The sequence below is a fragment of the Mus caroli genome, unplaced genomic scaffold (assembly GCF_978045245.1).
Source record: "Mus caroli unplaced genomic scaffold, Mus_caroli_1 scaffold_3, whole genome shotgun sequence".
NCBI lineage: Eukaryota > Metazoa > Chordata > Mammalia > Rodentia > Muridae > Mus > Mus caroli.
Window position 1 is genome coordinate 83415738 of NW_028227258.1, and position 7774 is coordinate 83423511.

At 39.3% G+C, this 7774-nt stretch overlaps 1 long non-coding RNA gene across 1 annotated transcript; it reads right to left on the minus strand.

Moving 5' to 3' along the window:
- Positions 1–2021: 2021 nt before the first annotated feature.
- On the minus strand, positions 2022–7473 carry LOC110291971 (uncharacterized). The gene is made up of 3 exons (XR_002377622.2): positions 7135–7473; positions 4552–4659; positions 2022–2199 (listed from the first exon to the last, which is right to left on the minus strand). It is a non-coding gene; the product is annotated as an uncharacterized LOC110291971 (long non-coding RNA).
- Between the last annotated feature and the right edge of the window lie 301 nt (positions 7474–7774).

Consider the following 7774-nt stretch of genomic DNA (forward strand, 5'->3'; position numbering starts at 1 on the left):
TGATGGAGGAAGGAGAGAACTGATTCCTGCTTGGAATGTTCTTGGAACCATGTGCATTCTGTCTTGTATACACCCCCCCCCCCCATGCATATACACACACACACACACATATACACAGACAGTATATGCATAGACACTGACTCACATAAAGAAACAGTTCCTTTCCCTGTGCTGCTGGCTGGTACTATTGGTTTCCCAATTCCAAGATAGAAAAGGACTCAGTTTTGAAGTGGTTTCATATGTATTCTGTTACATAAGAAGTTGACAGAACTCTCAAACACTGGACCACCAATCAGGTAGCATACACCAGCTGATATGAGGCCCCCAACACACATACAGCAGAGGACTGCTGGGTCTGTGTTCATTCAGAGATGAAGCACCTAACCCTCAAGAGACTGGATGCCCCAGGGTGTTTAAAGGTCAGATGGGGTGGGGAGTGGGGAGGATGTGTGGGATGTAGAACAGTTGGAGGGTAGATGAGGGAGGGTAATAAAGTCTGGAGTGTAAATAAATAAATAAATTAAAAAATAAGTTTACAGAAAACTACTTTTTAAAGAATAAGCAATAAAGCAAAGCAGAAATGATAAGAATTAGTTTTAAAAATTAGGACCCTATTTCTCAGAACCTGATAGAAAACTTTCTAATTGTTTCCAAATTAATTTTTGAGGATATATTTTTTATTTAGTTGTATGTGTGCTGGTTTGAATGAAAATGGCCCCCATAGGATCATATATTTCAATGTTTGGTTCCTAGTTGGTAGAAATATTTAGGAAGGGTCAGGAGATGTGGTTTCATTGGAGAAGCTGTGTAATTGGGTGTGGGTTTTGAGGTTTCAAAATTCCATGCCACTCCCAGGCTCTCTCTCTCTTTCTTTGTGCCTGTGTCTGTCTGTCTGTCTGTCTGTCTGTCTGTCTGTCTGTCTGTCTGTCTCTGTCTGTTTCCTACTTGAGGATCAGAATGTAAACTGTTAGCTACTACAGTGTTATGTCTGCCTCGTTGTCTATTGCCATGTTCTCCAATATTATGATCATACATGATTATATGATTATTATCATAACCCTCTGGAACCATTAGCCCCAAATTAAATGCTTTCTTACATAAATTACCCCAGCCATGGTGTCCTATTACAGCGATATAAAAGTAGTTTAGACAGTATGTGTGTATCTATGTGTGTATAGGATGTGTGAGTGTGTGTATGTGTGTGTGCAAGTGCATGTGTATGTGCACGTGGGTATAAGTGGAGGCCAGAAGAGGCCATTGGATCCCCAGGATCAGGAGTTACAGTGGTTGTAATCTTTCTATTGTAGTACTGGAAACCAAACCATAATGATCTGGAAAAATAACAAGTGCTCATAACCTATGAGCTATCTGTCCAGTCTCCAGATTAATTTTTGAATGAAACTGGAACATGTCAAAATCCACCAAGAAATCCAACCGGGGTCTTTATTTTTGTATGTTATACAATTCTGAACCTTGTTAGGATCTTTCAGGTAAAAAAACAAAAAAACAAAAACAACAAAAAACCCCTGAGATACTGCCTTCCTTATGATGTGTCAGTAGGAGCCAAGCCATACTTATGAAGAAAAAGTGTGTATGTATACCTGTACATGTACACACACACACACACACACACACACACACACACACACACACACACATCCTATTATCCCCCTAAATGAGGTTAAAGCAAATTCATTAATTTTTAATCTGAAAACACCTTAATTAATTCAGGATGTGAAAGGTTAGTTTGAAAATAAGGTATGCTACAGAGGGGATGGCAGGCACCCTGGTGTGCAGCAGATTGCCTCTGATCTTTTGCAATCCAAGTGAGAAGTTGTTGTTCTGTTATGGATGAAAAGGCTCATTATTTCAAAGATAATTGCTCAGATGCCATACCAGTGAGGTCACACTGCACAGAGCTGTGGTTTCTGATCCAAAGACTTGAGCTAATTAACAGTTAAAGGTATAGGGAAGCGTTTTGAAAGTTGTGTAGAGAGCAACCCACAAACACTTCCTTTCGCCAAACAATTTAAGCACCTATTTGAGGTAGGATGCTGTTAGTAAAATTGTAAAAATTAGAAAGAAAGAACAACTAAATTTTTCTTCCTACTATGTAGTCACATGTTTTCTGTATTGCTCAACTTTTGTTTGATGTCTCTTCTGATGATATTGGACTCACAGGAACTTCCATCCCAGTAACTACAAAATAAAAAGAAAAGTGTTCAGCATGAAGGCATAGGCTAGCATTCTAATTGAATAGCCATTAGATGGCTGCCCTGGTTCGGAAAAAGAATTCAGCATTTGGTGCCTACCTGGAGTGGGCTGATATCTGGTAAGTTTCTTTCAGGCAAGAGTGTTGGATTTTACAAATCTATGGTTTTCCCATGTAAGATGTAGCTCAGTGGTCGGTTGTTCCTGGGAGACACCATGCCTAGACCTTGCACTTGGTGGGTGTTTTTGTTTGTTTGTTTGTTTGTTTATTTATTTATCTATTTATTGTTCTCCTCCTCCCCCTAGAAATGATAAGTGATAAAGGGCAGACACAAGTATTGCCAAGGCAGGAGAGAGAGTCTTGGCCATGATTTACTATAATGAGTTAACACAATGAGAACTAACAGTACTTTAATACCTTTATAACTATTTTAGATTTTTAACCTCCATTGTTAGGTTTCAGGTTTTGAATATAATTGAAATCTTGAAGCCCTGGGTATTGGACTTCTCCAGAAGATGCACTTACGTAAGAGTGGTACAGTGTGGTGCTAAGGCTTGGAGATGGGAGCCCAGTGTCACCTGGCCTCTTCGTTCTGTTTCTCACCCTTCCAAGGGAATGCTATGCTTGCTTGGATTTCTGAATTGCAATGTTTCATAATGACTCTGCAGGTGGTGCTATCAGAACTAAAGCTGAATTTTATAGTAAGCCCCAAGGTCTTTTGCTATTAGAAAAACTATTAACACTTTACATCAAAGCTAAGGATGGATTATATACTTTGTGCAAAGATCAAGGCTGACTGTTTCAGTGTTTCTTAGTTTATTTTTGTGCTGGTTTCATCCTTGCAGGTGTGGAACATAGAGTGAAAAAAAATGAGGTGAGATTTGAACCTTTGCAGATGCATATATGGAAGGAACCTTGTCATTGGCTTAGCATGGACATGTAACAAACTGAACACAGAGTAGAGCTGGTTCGGAACTAGCACAGTGACAGGACAGGCTCCCTCTGGTATGAAAACATCTTCAGGCTGCAACAGGCTTACTGCTGTTTCCCCTTTATAAAGAAAGGTAAAATGTCAGTGCTGGAATGGGGGGGTAATTTTGGTAGTGACTTATGAACTAATTGGAACTGGCTATTTAAAACTGCACTGCATGTTTAGCTGTCAGGCACATGTGGAAGGTTTTGTTAAGAATTTAGTGACTACAGAGTCTATCAACAGGACACAGGGTCAGTGCAGTACTCTATTCTCCTGTCTACAGTGACTGACTCAGGGACATGTCAGCCTGGCTTTATGCTATTCATTTTGGATGGAAGAACAGGGACACTGTCACTTTCTTCCTCCTGGAGCTGAAAGCCTTCACCTGCAGAGCTGCCTACAGCAATGCCATGCTTCACACAAGGATAGCCCGAGAGGGAGATGGAAAGGGAGAGGGAGATGGAGAGGGAGAGGGAGAGGGAGAGGGAGAGGGAGAGGGAGAGGGAGATGCCCAGGGGTCAGGCAAACCATAGAATCTTTTAAGTTCCTGGCTTAGTGGCTGGGCTCCTCAGGGCATCCCTGGGTGCCAGCAGCTCTTCAGTTGTGCACCGAGCACAGGTACTTTATAGCACCCGCCCACTTCTCAGCACTGTCTCTTGGGCTTCAGTCATACTGAGGCCACTACACAGATGTGTTGCGTCAGTAAAAAGGACAGAGCCTATTTGAAGGAAATATGATATGCAACCATGTGCAGAGGATTCTCTTGAGATAGAGGAAGAAATGTTTCTCAAACCTGGCCACAATCTCACCGGGAGAGATTCTTATACTTCTCTTGTGTTTAGGAGTGGCTGCCTTTGGCACATCTCTCTTCCACCCTTTAGGCTTCCTGTCAGCTCCCCCCTGAGAAGCCTGAGCACTGAATTCATGTGCTTCCTCCCATCTTATCCTCATAATATACTGAGTTTGATCTTTGCCCCCACTCAATTCCATATGATGATATGGCATTGGTGGTAGCTAACTTTTGTCTGTGTTCTCTCTTACTGTATAAACCTTGTTATTAACAGGAGCCATATGTATTAGGTAGTCTACCATTTTCTTGTTTTTTTACATCTTTTGTTGTTGCTTTTGTTTTTTCTTTTTCTTGTTTTTCTCTGTTATTTTCTCAATATGGTGCCCAGCATTTTTCTGAAGTTATGGGTTCAAGCAATCCTCTTCCTTCTGCCCCCACAGTAGCTTAGAACATACATTCATGTTGTTGCTTCTGCTTTCTTTCCTCTCCCTATCATTATGACCTTCAAAGTAGCAATTATGATCACTAACCCATTCAATTAGAATCAGAAAATGAAAGAAAAAAAAAAAACCTTACTCATGAGACTGATGCACATGATCAATCACAGAATGCCTGTTTTTCTTATCTTCCTTGACAATGGACCTGCAAAATTTCCCAGATGTTGGACAGTGTTTTTTCCAGGGTCTGGGGAGGAAGTATTTTGGTGATCAGTCATCATTCTCATAAACACTGAAGCCCAGAAAGCCCATACTCTACTCCTTTGCTGAGTTCCCCCCCTACCCCCCCTAGAAAGACGCACTGCTGGATAGAGGCTGCTGGATTTTCTTCTTTTTCAAGAGAGTTGGGGAGAGAAGCTTCTCTCACCTGGCTTTCAGGGGTTATTGACTGAGGATGCAATTGTAAAATTACCTGGTGTCTTTGTGGTAGACAGCTGTAAGACTGAGAGGAGCAGAACAGAAGTATCAAAAGAGTCTTCGTACTACCCAGCTGTGAAAACATCCCAACTCCAGCTTCCAGTCCCATGGACTGAATCAGATCTACTTCTCACTGTCCAACTGTGACGCATACAAAAGAACTCTAAAAGGGGCTGTAATAGTGAGTCCAATCTATATAGCTGTAGGAATGTAAAGTTATGTTTTCTTAGAAAAAGACAATTGAAAATCAAGTCACAATCGATGACTAGATGGTAATGAGATGTTTATTTGCTTTTTGCCTGAACTGAGAAAAATGTTCCTCCATGATAATGGAGTAAGGAGTTCTGATCATTGAGGTAGACAAGATGTATCAGGAAGGATTGCAATTTAAGATAATGTTGTTCTCACCTATTTCATTTAGTGCTACAAAATGAATGCCTGTTTCAAGAGCACTGGAGAATTGGAATGACTGCTGTAATAGCTCTAAAGCTAAGATACCTTCAAGAAAGAAACATTTTCTTTTAAACAATTATGTCTAATTATACTTAAGAAATTAAAAGGTTCTTAGTATTTATGAATAAATAAGTTTTCTTTCTGTTTTCCAGCTGTGTTTTCTCTCTCAGAGGTCTATTAAATAGAAGAACACTATATACTACTGAATTTTAAATCTTTTTATTTTTAATTTAAAAAGGTTTCGCAGTATGAAAAACAGTCCTTATAAAACACGGTTAACTCAGAATAATGGAAAGCTGTGTTTCTCACAACTTAGGACATGGTCTTTGTTTCCAATTGTACCAATTCAAGTTTATTATTCCATCTCAGCTCTCCTATGCATAGCTTAGGTAGATGAATGTGCAGACTACATCATAAACAAAAATAAATACTTACTAAGTACATTTTTTTTATGGAAAAAGGCTAGGAAGGAATCTGTTTTCAATGAGTTTTTGGGACAAGTAGAGATGGAAGGACAGTTATTAACCAAGTATTTCCCTAAGAAGAGAATTGTCAGGGTAGGGAAAATACTGTGTGTATAAGCAGAGGGACTTGACTTTCCCCTGAGGACTGTAAGACCTCTCTAGGGACACAGTGCATAAAAAGATCTACGGAAAGTGGGAGGCAATCATTTTAAAAAAAATTTATTTTAGGCACCCAGAGGGTAGAACATCCTATCCAGTCTAAGCATATCTTATGTTTTAGCACTTGATATTGTTACGTATATCTGAATATATTAGCAATATCAAACGTGTACAATTAAAGCATTAAGAAATAAGTTGTTTTGACATTAAAAGTAAATCACTACAGATAAAAATAAAACCCCAGAAAATAAATACATGAGTAGCATTTAAAATTCAAAGAAATAATAGCAAAGGAGGCTACAGGAACCCTAGTTATAGTGTGAAAAATTGAGGTTAAGCCATATTGAGAACTTCTAGGAAGGGTTTTTAGTTCTCTTCCGCCCATCAGAATAAGGATACTTGTTAAAACAGCATCATTCTTAAATGGTGTCATCCATTCAAACACTGATGCCAAAATCCTTTAGTTGAGTGAATGTTTCTTAGGCTTCTGAATTATTTTGTACATTTGTCTGTGAACTTCTTTGTAAAACTCAATTTTAGCAAAAACCCTTGGTCAATCACTCAGATATAATAAATATCTAGTCCCCTTTCTGGTTAGGCTCCTCCTCCCCAGGTAGTGATTGTCCTGACTTCAGCAAGCACACCCTTAGGTTGGTTAATTCAGTGTTCCACTACTCTTTGGTGTATCCTCTTAGTTTTCTGCCAATTCTGCTTCGTGGCTATGAGTATCCATTTGCCTATCATGTATTCAGATTCAAGTCCACTTTCTCCTGTAGTTCTCAATTCTGGATCCCGGTTCTGTCATGATGTTGATTATTCTGTTTTGACAAGTATCATTGAATATTTTTTCTTTAACCTAATTCTGGTGCATGGAGCAGAATTAATGTTTAGTTGCCGATTCTTACTTATTGTTTGATCCATCTTAAGTGTTATATTATTAAGCTCTTTATAACATCTCCCTTGAAGCACTAGCTTGGCTGGGAGTTTTAGAGAACAGAGTCTTATCTCTTTGTCATGAAATCCAAGGACAATACAGAAGTGCTGACTGTTTGGCTGGAGAGTAAGATATTTATGAGGGTGTGTTGTATAGATGGTAAGGTGTATGGGGTTGTAAATTTAGGGTATAACTCAGGTAAGGAACATCTGTTTGTAGACAGGGAATGTCTTACCTTCACTCTGCTGTCTTTCTTCTTCTCTCCTGTACTGCTACAATAAATATTAATTCCCTTTCTTCTGTCTAATTTGTCCTCTTCACATGTGTATTCCACTCTGCTTTTCAGACAGAATTCTTCATAAAGATTTAATGATAATACATTCTCTTGTAATCTGACCATTGCAGTTTAGAGCCCTTTGGTGATATGTCACCATCCTGAGGATGACAGTGAGCTTCATAGGTAGCTTGGCCATGTGGCTCTTGATTCTTTCTGAAGCTCCACTTTGCTATGACTTTATGCTTAGCTTACTACTCTGCCAGATGCATTAGCAGCAGTTCCTTGATAAATACAGTCCTTGACTGGTCTTGCTTTCCCTTTCCAGCATGCTCTCTTGTGGTCTACTGTTCTATTAGGTCACAGTACTGCTGGTTTCCTAGGTTACATTATTCTATTTTGACTCAGTTACCTATAATACCTTCCTTCTATGTCCCATAGATCATTTGCCTTATTGTTGAGTCTCTCTTTTCTGTTAATCTACTATGACCTCTTAGGTCACTAATGTGTCTTGTTTGATTTTATCTACAAAGAGCCTAATATTATTTCTGGAAAATGGAGGGATGTAGCTTATGATGGGCAGAACTTACCATAAACAAGG